Source organism: Toxorhynchites rutilus, chromosome 2, assembly GCF_029784135.1.
Source record: "Toxorhynchites rutilus septentrionalis strain SRP chromosome 2, ASM2978413v1, whole genome shotgun sequence".
NCBI classification, from domain to species: Eukaryota; Metazoa; Arthropoda; class Insecta; order Diptera; family Culicidae; genus Toxorhynchites; species Toxorhynchites rutilus.
In genome coordinates this window covers 103,331,930-103,345,627 of record NC_073745.1, presented here as the reverse complement: position 1 = coordinate 103,345,627, position 13,698 = coordinate 103,331,930, and the positions used below count along the sequence as shown (strand labels likewise).

General features: G+C 38.9%; 1 protein-coding gene and 1 long non-coding RNA gene across 2 annotated transcripts in view; one reads left to right on the top strand and one right to left on the bottom strand.

The window, feature by feature from the left end:
- The window catches only part of LOC129766985 (protein charlatan), a 127,770-nt gene extending 117,585 nt beyond the window's left edge, over positions 1-10,185 (bottom strand). Inside the window, exon 1 of the mRNA XM_055767583.1 lies at positions 10,020-10,185. The gene's annotated coding sequence lies outside the window, so the exon portion shown is untranslated. The remainder of the gene's footprint in view (positions 1-10,019) is intronic.
- Positions 10,186-11,244: 1,059 nt separating this feature from the next.
- Positions 11,245-11,803, top strand: LOC129766988 (uncharacterized). The gene is made up of 3 exons (XR_008741482.1): positions 11,245-11,363; positions 11,447-11,600; positions 11,655-11,803. It is a non-coding gene; the product is annotated as an uncharacterized LOC129766988 (long non-coding RNA).
- Positions 11,804-13,698: the final 1,895 nt, after the last annotated feature.

Sequence of the window (13,698 nt, the reverse complement as noted above, 5' to 3'; positions counted from 1 at the left end):
CACTTCTTTGGTGACGCGCCAGAAGCTCCGGGAGCTCGGATGGGAGGTTCTTTTGCATCTGCCGTATAGTCCGGACCTTGCACCAAGCGATTACCACCTGTTTTTGTCCATGGCGAACGAGCTAGGTAGTCAGAAGTTAGCCACAAAAGAGGCCTGTGAAAATTGGCTATCCGAGTTTTTTGCCAATAAGGAAGCGAGCTTCTATAACAGGGGTATTATGAAGTTGGCATCTCGTTGGGAACAAGTCATCGAACAAAACGGTGCATATTTGACTTAAAACAGATGATTGTAACTAATTTTATGAAGAAATGAAAATTCAAAAAAAAAAATACCGCAGAACTTTTTTGACAGCCCAATATTTGTCTTTACGGCGCTTTGAAATATTACTCGATCTGCTTGATCTGAACACGAAACTCTGGATAAGCTTCAGTAATGAAGAACTTACCAGTGTTGCCACATTTTAATCTGTACCAGAGGGGTTGAAAATATTTCTCATCTGTACTTTTTCGTCCAAAAATCTGTACCATCGAAAATATTCGTTGTAGAAATTTAGCATGAAAAAATACTCATTTATTTACTACAAATACTACATTTACATTTACATAATTTTTTTGAATGTAGATTAAAATGAATTAAGTGAATAAAAATTTTAAAAAATCACTCCAAGCGATACTGCGGCGTAAAAGTCATCATGTACCTTAATGTTGCTTTGTTCGAATGTAAGAAATTTCACGCGTGGAAAAAATCTGTACCAATCTGTACTTTTTGGCGAAAATCTGTACTCTGAACCGTACAGAATCTGTACCTTACCAGAAAAATCTGTGCGTGTGGCAACACTGGAGCCTACAGCGATAAAGGAATTGGTTGATGCTTTCGTACCAGTTCTGGTTGCTGTTGAGCTGTTATGTCAGAAGAACTGCACCCTTTATGAAGCTGAAGTTGGATTGAAATTCATGCTAGAACAGATATCGGAGCAACCATCAAAAATTTCGAAAAAATGTTCCGTATATACAATTTTGTTCGCATATATGAATAATCATTCTGCTCGAGGTCGTGACACAATTAATGATGACTAAGACGTCTATCAAACGTCACGGACTGCATTGTGCAAGCAGGCATTTGAAATCGTGCATGATTTGACGAAATTTGACGATTATGGTATTGATTTAGTAGCTGGACAACAGGAGGGAAAAATCCACTGGACAATGAAGAACCTACAGTACAGTTGTGCATCAAGAAAAAACTTGAACGACGATTGCAGCAATCAAAGGTATCAACGTCCAGTCCAAGCTCAACGTCTTTAAACGGATTGATTAAATCTCCTAGACAAGAGTTTTTGTGCACCCAAAATTAATTTTAGCACATGTGTTGGTATCCCGATTTATTACATTAGATGAGCGCAAAAATAACAGAAAATGTGCCACTCCCCCGTACTTTTCATTTGTATAACCCTGTACCCTGCCATGCTTTGCTGTGGCACATTGTGGTTGCATGGTTGAGTTGAATTTTCTCAATTTTTCATAATGTAACACCATTCCTAAATGTTTTTGGTTTGCTCTGTATATTGTACCATAGTTTGAGCTCAATCGGTTCCGAACTTTTCGAGTTTTTGACGCACACACAAACGAACAGAATTTATTTATACATATATTAGGGAAACAGATAAACTTTAAATCATTTTGAAACACATTTTCAATTCACGATTTTCTCAAACAATTGAAAACATATATGTTTCCATCACATAGCACACATATTTAACGATCCAATGTAATTTTCAATTCCAAAGGGAACTGGCTGATTATTTTTCGGCAACGATAACATCTTTCCGGAATCTTCTCGATGCTGGCTAATAACCGAACGAAAAGAGTTTCGCGCGTGTATGTGTATGTGTGGCGGCTGCTCTGATGCCTCAAGCGAAACTGTTTTTTGATGCTTGTACTTTCTTGGTCGTTTTTTCAGTAGCATTCTCTTGATGGATTCCCTTCTGGCCTAAAGTGCACAAACAGTCTCTTGGTGACACCGTTCATCAGCGCTTTCATGATGAACTTCACCACCAGCTTCACCACAACAGCCACAACATGCTCCAATCGCTGTTTAATTACAACTGAGTGGGTTTCCGAGCGGCGCTCGCTTATATACTGATTGGTGATTTCAATAGCCTGTTTTGAAAGCAATTTTAAGGCTATTGAAACAAGTTTTTGGACCAAAAAGCAACAACACGTAGTCATTCTATCTTTCGAATGAAGTTTTTATCATACAATTTCGTTCAGTTGTTTCGGAGCTATTAACGCTCAAAATCTCGGTCTCCGGCGTAACGCTTTTGTTTTCGAAACTTTGATTTTACACCCCGGTATAGAAATGAAATACGTAGTCCTACGTCAAAAATGTCTCCAAATTAAGTGGTCTCATTTTCTTGACTTTGTCCGTAAGCTCAATTATGACAATATCTGTTCTCGGAGTAATTTTCTGCCAACGTTAGTTTGGTTATAGTTTGGGTGTACAGAGGGCATCAGCGGCAAATATATGACAATGGTATTCGATTCTCTTCGTACTGTATTACACGTATTACACTAATATGGTCTGATCTAGATGAGAAGATGACTAAACTAACATTATTTGTGTCCTTTTGTTTATTACTTTAACCAGCAAACTAAGTATCAAAAACTTGCAAAATGTTTTCTTGTAAACTAATCATTATCAATAAAAACCGTTTGTTCAAGATAATGGTTTATTTTGAAGTATTTTTTTACCGGCAATATACCGGTTTCACCGGAGTGTCGGAGTGGAGTTGTGTCTAAAACGCACTTGCCGAGCAATTTGACCCGCCTGATTTTCTCATAAACCAGCAAGAATAGAAATGCAATGGATATAGGCAATCGTGCTAGTCAATAATAGAATCCTACCATGCAAGTTTTACATGTGTAACATGCTTTAAAAAAATAAGAAAAATAATTTTCTTTGAATGCAATTTTCGTTGTAATTTTCTACATCATTTCTATAAGGTTTTTGTTGCTGAGTCGAGTTCGCAGTGAATATCTCAGATGAAGAAAATGGTAAGAAAGGATTCATTTCCTTCTCAATTTTATATTTTCCGCATCAGCTTACCATCGGGCAGTATGGCATACCCTCGATCGGGGCAATTTGCTCGCTTTCGGCCGTAAACATTCTCACGAGGGAAATAGCTTGTATGTGAGGGATGCCAGATGATTTTTTCAAATATCTCTGCATGGCACGAATAAATGTCTTAAAATGTAATCAATGAACAAAAATGAGCAAACCATCACGAGATTTCTAAATCATGTTCGATAAATCACACAAACAATTGTTTTCACATACTTTGAAATGACCCCAGTATGTTTTCACAAAACTAATTGTCTTCAAAACGGAAACATGTCTTCACATCTGACATCTATATTATGTGCTCAGAGAATGCAGGAAAACAAGAGCGCGGACTGGAGAATTAACGCACGAATACTGGGAGAACACGCTCATCGGAGGAACGGTTTCTTCTCTTCTGGTAGGCATGAAGGGAATAGATTGATGGAATCTCTCATTCATACAAGCTGTTTCTCTGAGAGAAACAACTCATGGGCATATTATACTTCTGCTGGACCATTTAATACCGTATGATTGGAAATTTAGAATTTGGGCGCCTTACAAAATAAAATTCGTGGCACTTTTGTTATCCAGTATCTAAAATACAGAACGATTACAGATGGCTAGGGGTTAACTAATCAACGTACTGACGTAGTGGTTATCTTGAATTTTAAGAACACGGTCAAGATAAATCCATTCTCGCTTAGGGGGTGCGTATTACACACTTCTCCCATATATTGAATATTTCATTACCGTAATAATAACCGTTTATTGAAATTTTGGCACGGTAATGCAATCCCCACACTTTTTCCAACTTCTGTAAGACCAGATGATGATCCTGCTGCTTTGCGTCATTGTAAACAATTCAATTCAATACAATTCTTTGTTTTTAAGAGGCTTCAAACTTTGCAGTTCATTCGCCTCTAAGTAACCAAACAGCGCTTCAATTTATATTCCAGTGTATTGGTATTGGTAACTATCATACGCCGCATAATTTTCATATGTGAGTGAGCAAGCACTGTGCGTAAACAAATGTTTTCGTATTTTTCAAGTGTCATGTAATAATATAAAACCAGTTGCATCTCTCGTTGTTTTAGTTGTTTTGATCAATTATTTCTGGAAAATGCCGAAGGGAAAAGCGCTCACGGAGAGAGAAGAAAGAATACGGTAAGAATAAATAAGCTCCACGTAAATCAACCTCAAAATTGCTCATGCAAGTAAAGCAATATTTCAATTTAAATGTTACTCGGGTGACAATTCGTCAAGTTTTGGTAAAAAATCCTCACATAAAGAGGGCTTAAAAGGTTAAACCTCCTGATCTTACACCATCCCACATCGGTAGACGACTGAGTTTTGCCAAAGCTCACATGTACCTACAGTGGGGCATGGTATGTTATGACAAAGAATGTTTCCAAAAGAATACATTTTGCTATATACCATAACGAAGAGTTCTTCAATGTATAGGTTATCTTCACTGACAAAAGAAGTTCAATTTTGATGGTCCTGATGGTTACAACGGGTACTGGTGTGATTTATGGAAGGATGAGCAGTATTTTTCAATCAGGATCGTTGGTGGAGGCTCGTGCATGGTTTGGGCGGGATTTTGTGCAACTGGAAAACTCAAGATAGCTTTCACATTCTTCAAAATGAATAGCAAGGATTACATACATGTTCTGGAATCCTCTCTCCTACCGTTTTTGCGTGGATATGGTCATAAAAAATTCACATTCCAGCAAAACAATGCTACTATTCATACCAGCAAGGAAACTAAGCAATGGATTGCGGACCAAAACCTAATTTTTTGGACTGGCTCTCCAGACTTGAATCCTGTTGAAAATCTTAGGGGGATCCTTGTACGCAGAATCTACACTGAGGGAAAACGGTACACCACGATTGAAGAGCTCAAGGTCGCAATTTTTGAAACATGGAAAAATAGCGATAGCGATGCGATGTGTATCGATAGAATTTGAATACTCTTAGGCCTAAACAGCTACTGTGTAATAGATAAAAACAAAATCAAATGTTTATCGATGGATAGGAATCTTACGCCTAAAAATGGCTACAGTGTTAATATACAACAATAGTTATCTCAAGATAAAAATGTATACGAATAAATTCGGCTCTTTCGTTTAATGATCTGGAAAATTAGTGTTGTCATACTATTTATCTGATTCTACTGAACGGATTTCTCGCTATTTTCCCATGTTTCAAAAATTGCCGAGTATTCCAATCCTATCGAGACACGACACATGCCGCCTTTTTCGGCGTTCGAATATTCCTATTGTTCGAATCTTCACAGTTGGACTGTTCACAGCGGGACTGTTGATATGAGGCTTCCATTGTTGTGTTAGAATTAGCACCAATTACCGATGCAGCAGATCGTAATGTGAGCGGTAAGGGATTGGGATTACCGACACATGATGATTGTTGCGTGGACGTAGTAGCTAGAATAACACACAAAGATGGTCAGTTGAGGGGTCCTGAGTTATGAGCTCATGATCGTTCGCTTAGTAGCGGACACGCAACCAATTAGGCTACGAAGACTCCCCGTCAATAAAATTATGTTTTATGGGAAATTTGGGGTATTAAATCATCTTTTATAGTTTTTTTATCGCCATTCGAAAATTATTGCTTTGCTAGCGTATTTCGAAAATTACATATCGAAATGACTTGTGCAAAAGTTCATTTTCGTTACAATTTCCGTTCCCCATTCATTCTTCCATTTACCCTTTTCATGGGTGCTCCCGTGGCCGATTGGTTAGCGCCACACCTAACATGCCGGGGGTTCGGGTTCGATTCCCGTTCTGGTCGGGGGAATTTTTCGTCGAACAAGTTTCCTTCAATTTGTACTATGATGACGCGTATTCTAGAGCTTGCCACTCAGAATGCATTCAAGGCGTGTTATTTGTCATAGAAATCTCAACTGTAGGGAAGAAGTACCTATCATCGTAAAAGTACCTATTATGGAAATATGAGTGAGTTTTTTATTAGTTTAGAACAGGTCCCGAAATCTTCGAAGGTGAAAAATGAGGACCAAATCTACTCTCAGCAGCTTCGCTTCGACTAGAACTGCTTCGAATTGCCTAGCGTTGACTAGCGAGGATGACTGGTGAACTAGTCCAGTCAGTGGTTATTTTAACTGACTCGACTAATGAATACAAATCTGCCTCTTCATTCCACTGACTTCAATCCACACTTCCATTTCCCACTGACACTAATTCATACCCGCGTACGCAATATTATTTTTACGTCCATATAAAGAGGAACGAAAGCATGATTTCTGATGCAAAAAAGAAGTTACCCCATCATTGGACGGTTTATTGTCTATCCATCGTGAACTCAAACCAACGAACTTAGACATTTATCAAGTATGCTATAAAGGTCCTCGCGTTTGTATTAGTTAGTATTAGGCGTGCAAAATAGCGCACACACACTGCACGTTATTTTATACGTGTAAGTAATTATCGTGTACGATACGAAAGAATCTAGCTCATCTGTAGCGTATGTCAAACCTCGTTCAACTCAAACATCGATGCATGCACATGTACATGGGAGAGAGAAAGAGAGGAACGAATTCGTTTTGAGGGAAGTCACTTCAAAATGCAATGAGGACAATTCGACTGGGAAGAATGAAATGATATAGTCGAGTCGGTAGAGGGGGATAACGACTAAACGCCCGACTAACTGTTCAGTCGTTTTGGCGAGAAACTGCGTGAAGAAGCTGAAAGTCATTACTAACTGGCTATGGATATAGTCAGTCAGATAGTCAGTTGACTATCCTCAGTTGACTATGACTATGCAGAGCCCAGAGGTTTAGAAAGCATAAATTAATTTTAAAAGCGCTGATATGATTTTTAAACATCAGAAATCTCTTCTTTATCGATTTAGATAATTGATTCTATGCGAAACATTGTTCTTTTGTTGCAAAATCTAGTTTGAAAATAGTGTGTCCCATTGATGCTTGCTTCTTAACATTTTGCTAAGGAATTTGTGATCAAAACAATGAGATTTTCATACTGTGAAGCGGCTGTTTTGATTCAAATACAGTGTAGACGCATACATTACAACCTTCTTTATGTTGTGATTCGACCAATTTATACGATTTTATCGAAATAAACTTGTATTTTTGTATGACTAAAATTGGTAAAATTTTACATCTACGTGCCAATTATCGCAATATCGAAAGCTGCCCTGTTCCTATTATGGTTGTACGAAAACGCTGCAAAGCGGAAAAGCAGAGCTTATATGTTCCTATTATGGTTGTACGTTGTTATGTTAAGGTTTTTATGTTGTTATGGTTGTACCTGATAATTGAAACTTAGGTGAATGGGTTAATATCCTTTGTTCAGAAGAGAAGCGAAAACTGCATCACAACCCTCACTTCAGAGAGAGGCCTAGCAATGAGGAGCAGGCAGTTATTTTCCAACCGGGACGCATTCTAATCCAGAGATGAAACGTATATTCGGTAACTATCGGTATCCTGCCTATCTGGTCAACATTTGGTATCCGGTCGGATACAGGATATTAGAAAAAAACAATAATTTCTCATTAACAGAAGATAAATCATAACCGGAACTTGTAATGCTTGTCAATTATTTTTCGATTTGTAGTTAATTGAGTGTACCCTCTCTCAGACTATTATCTCTGAAGTTCTTAGTTTTTTAATCTTGAATACAAATAATTGGTTGATGTTCTTTGCATATTGAAATTATTTGGCACAAAATCTGTCTGGAAGGCCATGGTTATTGTAAGAGAACGTCAATGGAGAGAATCGATCAAAACAAAAGAAAAAATTAAGCAACGATTTCCGAATAATGAATAATGAATAATGAGCCTTGTACAAAATTTATTGGAATTTTCAAAGCTGCCTTCTGATTTGGGAATAATCGCATTATTGATTGATTATTCATTAGAAAAAGGAAAATTTTTCATTCTATCAGAACTTTTTCCTGTAGTAAAATGACCTACTGAAGCCTTCTTGGATTCAAACGAATGCTGATTGATAAGGATAATTGGATTTACTATTGACTTGGTTAATGACTATGACTATGTTAATCTACAAAAAGATAGAAACATTCAAGTATTACATCTCAAAACTCAAAATGAAGCTTTAAAATGATGTATCCATCCCATTTTTAAAACCACATAAAAATTTCGACTTAGCGCCTCCTTCCTATAATATTTTATACTGCATACTGAGAATGAGATTTAGAGGCATAGTTTTATTTAAAAAATATTAAAAAAGTATTATTTCAATCCCATTAACACATTTCCCGTGTGACACCGCCTATTACCATAATAGGTACACTTATTACGAAACTCCAGGAACACTATTACCATGATGGGTACATGGAAGTGACATTTTCATACATAGTTTTTACACAATTTAGTCGATTAATCATAGAAATATCAGTGAGAATCTTCCAGAACAGAGTTCAAACTGCTGGAAACAGTATACTTTTGAATTCAAATAGAGTATTTATTCGCAAATTTCTGAAAGTTGGTGACATATCTCCTCCATAATTAGTACACTTACCCTACTAATAAAAATGACGCACGTCATACTACGTTGAGACGGCGAAGTTCCTCTAGGAACGTTAGTGCCATTTGAGAAGACAATAGGAAATTTCATCAGAATTTAATTTATTTTTTTAAAGATGTTTTGAGATTTATGTTGATTCATTGATTTCATGAAAGTGGCAAACATGCGAAGCATAAGTCTTCCGTTCATGTTTTGCTTCGCGAATATTAACTAATAACCGATGACATTGCCAGAACAACACGAGAGAGTTCAACGTAAAATATCAATGGATCGAGAGGGAACCTTAAACTTCATGTTCGGCCTTAGACTAAATGCGATTATAATACAGTTCAAAATCCAATATGACAGAATGTAGGCAACCACCATCTGTCAAGAGAAAATTTGCTCATAGTCTTCAGTTGAAATTGTGATTGTTTCTATCACTCATTTCAGCCATGATAGCTCAACAGAAGAAGAATGGGCCTCGGTTTTTATGAAATACTGTCAAGAAAGAGACAAACATCCATATTCGATTGTCCTGAATCGATTCGCGTTTCACCCTCTCTCCTGGCATGGGAGACAACATGGAGATTCATCATACATACACTAAAATTGGCAGTTCTATAATGGGAGCTCCTTCTTTGGCACATATTCTTGAATGGAATAATTATTCCTGGAAACAGTATACATGAGATGCACATTTGAACATAGAGATTATTTGTCGCCTTGTTGTAGGTGCAGTGATTTTTAAATAAATTTTCTATCAACTTCCACAGATTCCAAGGAAACACTGTATGTTTGTTGATCGAGGATCAACAAGCAGTGTAACGAATCTTTTTGGAACCAGATAAAAAAGCTGCACGTCATAATTGGCTGTAAAAAGTAACAGAACCATTCTAATTAAAAAAAACGATAATTTTTCCACGAACAAGCCATACGGTGTCGTCTCATTTTCCGCAACACCTTACGCCTCTCCGGGAAAATCGACTCCACGGCTAAGCTCAACAAATATGTGCGAGCCATGTTTTCATGAATGAACTCGCTTCTGAAAAATCCACCCACCGCCCGTACTTTTTGTTTTGAGCCATAAATAACTTTCTGTTCGACCCGGAAAAAGGAAAGGAAACCCCAGCGCGAGGAGCAGCCATCAGCCATCATAGGCAGCAGCAGCGCAAGAGTTGTAGGCGAAAAAATCGATAAACCTGCCAGTGAAGCAGTGCAGAGAGCGGAGACGAACAGCAAGACGGCATCCATTTTCCAGGGTGGCGTGCGAAAGGGAAAAGCCACCACCCAACTCAGCGTTTCGGTCCCGAGCATAATGAAATAGGTGCAGCAGCAGCAAAACACCCTCGCCTTGGCTCTTTTTTCGGCATATGTTTTCCAAAGCGCGGCGAAAACTTACCTCCACTGGCGGCTCGGTTTATCCATTTTGAAAAATATCCATTGCTCGAATCGATTGAGAATCACTTTTTCTTCACTAGTAAATGCACAACTTTTCACTATCTTCCACCCAAATTAAATCACATTTTACTGGGTTCACAGTCGGACACAACCGTACGATTCGGCTAGTCTCCCAGAAATACGCGGCGAATGCGAATGCAAAAGGATGAGAAGTTGTTGTGCACTTCATCGGGGAGGGGTGGTGGAAAATCCACCCCTCATTTTCCGAAATGCTCGTGTTTTCTGCTGTTTCTCTCGCGCTCACTTTCTCGTCATCACCACCGCCACCTCTCGCGCATACACGGCATCATACACAATCAATCGAAGGGGGTTGCGGCGGTGGCGACGGGGCGCGCCGGTGGGGATGAGAATGTGTCTGTGACTGAGCTGCTTGCTGTGTGTACACGTGCGCGCCTCCTCGCCTGCCGACTGCTTCCAGCGCACGAAGAAATATAAACATCTAGCAGTTGGTACGGGGAATGTGCGCTACTGAGCAATGTGGCGCTGGTTTCGACTGATGGTGTGTGTATTTGATAATGTACAGAGTGATGCATAACTGCTGTTATCGATGGCATCAAGAAGGGTAGAAGTACCTTTTATCGCAATATTACATGTCATGGTAATACCTACCCTTAGAAAAATCCTCGGTCGAAAACTACTAAATACAATTGGTAATGCAAAATTAGTAGAATGTACAAATTTTTTGTACATATTGTCAACAAACCCGCATCCCTACCAGAGATTAGTATATTTTACTCGATAACATTAGTAAGCTTGGATATTGTCATATCTGAAAACTGGTGAGAAAAGCGCGTATTAACCATTTTCATTGTTCCCATAAGGCAATACGGAGGTATAATAAGGATATAATTCTGATACGTGCATTTTCGGCGAGAAAATGTAGCCGATATTGGGCTTCCGAATCATGGTTCTGCTTGACATATGTGTTTATTAGTACGGTCGAAAATGACTATAGATTGGTAGTATTTACCAAAAAATTCGTTATATTTACTAATTATTCCTCTCAGTGTACCCAGATTCCTATATTCTCGAGCAGTTATGGACACCATGTCGGTCGAGCGACAAAAAGTGCTACAAAAGTGCTGGAATATTACCTCACCTTGCCTCCCGCAGGCAACAATGTCTATAGTTTCAGCTATAATTCTACAAGATAACTTGAACAGAGCGATCACTGTAGCTTTGTTTTCTCTCTTTCTCGCTAAGCTGTCATTTAAAACACGAAAGCGAGTGCTACATTTAAAAACAAAACATTGAAGCAGTGGTTGAATGGTTACAACAGCAAAAGGTAATTTCCCAAATCAAAAGACTTGCTAACACGGTAGGCTTATATTTTCATTATTCTCAAAAGTAAACTTCATCTTATTTCAGCTGTTGCGGCACAAATTTCATGCACCAAATCCCCCGTCCTGGAGAACATGCAGCTGGAACACCAGTGATTAAAGAATGATTAGCGAGGATGTGAACAAGATGAAACGATTAATTACGATATATTACGGCTAAACTGAGGAGGATAAATAGAATGGTATTACTAGCGAAGACGATAGAAGTTTAGTCTTTAAAATTTATTTTATTTCAGCTGTTGCTGCCGCTCTTTCTCCCTCATTATAACGTATGAAAATCCCGGCCGGTGATGTTAACGAATTGAATGAGGAGGATGCTTCGAATGATGATGGTATTACCAGAGTTGAATGATCAGCTTATCGTCTTATCGTCTTATGCGTATAATAAAATGATTATAAAGAACGCTTTTCTGCACTTTTTATTTTAATTTTCTTGAACACAAACAAATCTATAATAAGATTCAAGCAGTGCTGCGATCGGTCGACGTGGTGCCAGATTGGCACAACCTTGGCTCGTAATTGGTTGTCGAATACGAAGGGTAGGTCGACAAAATCATTGCAAAATGGCACGATATCGGCATCGTTGTCGACACCATTTATTGGGACCGATTCGACACAACAATGTAGAGTGGGTAGGTAGTGCGGACTGAATCAAAACGGCTGTCAAGAAAGATCCAATTGAAATGTCAAAAAAGATCCAACAATCAGGAGTGTTATTTTTCTTATGATAATCGCACTATAAAAATATATTGTTATCAAAGGCAAAAATGAATAAACTTATAAGATGAACGAACTACATTTTTCCGTCAATTGTTCAATTGACCATTGCATTTCTGAAAGAGCATCCCATATTGCAAGGTATCAGAACTTGACAGAATATCAACCACCTACGAATAACGCTAAGTTCACTCCAAGATTTTAATGTGGGAGTCGAATTCGACATTGGCGAATTTCGATACGTACATACATATCAAAAGTGAAATGTTTTGGGGACGTTTTTTTCTAACGTCGGTGAAAACAGCTTTGCTAATGAAGCTGGTCAAATGAAATCCACGTAATTATGATCCGCTAGTGCTGGTGATGAATGTAACGGCAAAGCAATCTGCACTTCGTGTTGATGATGGACGTAATCTTTTGAGTCAATTACCGGCCTAATTGTGGAGAAGGCATTACGGTTTCTCAAGAGGTTTCCTCTCCGGTTGAAAATAATCCTGAAAATTTGTATGAAAGGTTTGCTACACTTTTGGTTTTCAATAATTGAAACATCGTACTTACTCCACAGATACGGGAACCCTTATTCGGGACTAGTTTGTCGTCTCCGCAAAAATCGACCCAGCGAGTCTGGAAAAACGTTTCTGAGGGTATACGATAAAAGCCTACGAGAATATTTTTACTATTATTCTGGCAGCCTTCACTGAGTAACGCATTTTTAATGTCCACTTTCCCTGATATGATATTTTTTAATCGAAATAAACGAAATAAAAACAAACGAATTCACAGTCACGTAAATGTTTAAAGGGTGTGTCACATAAAATTGCATCACGGAAAAAACGCTGTAGAATTTCGCCCAGTAGACCGATCCTTTTGAAAATGTTAGACAGTAAAATAAAAACTATTAAACAACTTTTGGCATTTTCTTTTTATTCATACTTCGAGCCCAAGCCCGTATGCTCGCGCCTTCCTCTTTACCCCGTCCATCAGGTTCTGTACAACGTCAGGTTGTAGTTTTTTTGAACAGAAATCCATTTTCTCTTGAAGTCCGCCTCCGATTTGACAACTTTTGGGTTCTTCCGGAGGGCCTGCTTCATAATCGCTCAATATTTCTCTATTGGGCGAAGCTCCGGCGCGTTGGGCGGGTTCATTTCCTTTGGCACGAAGGTGACCCCGTTGGCTTCGTACCACTCCAACACGTCCTTTGAATAGTGGCACGAAGCGAGATCCGGCCAGAAGATCGTCGGGCCCTCGTGCTGCTTCAATAGTGGTAGTAAGCGCTTCTATAGGCACTCCTTAAGGTAAACCTGCCCGTTTACCGTGCCGGTCATCACGAAGGGGGCACTCCGCTTTCCGCAAGAGCAGATCGCTTGCCACACCATGTACTTTTTGGCAAACTTGGATAGTTTCTGCTTGCGAATCTCCTCCGGAACGCTGAATTTGTCCTCTGCGGAGAAGAACAACAGGCCCGGCAGCTGACGAAAGTCCGCTTTGACGTAGGTTTCGTCGTCCATTACCAGGTAATGCGGCTTCGTCAGCATTTCGGTGTACAGCTTCCGGGCTCGCGTC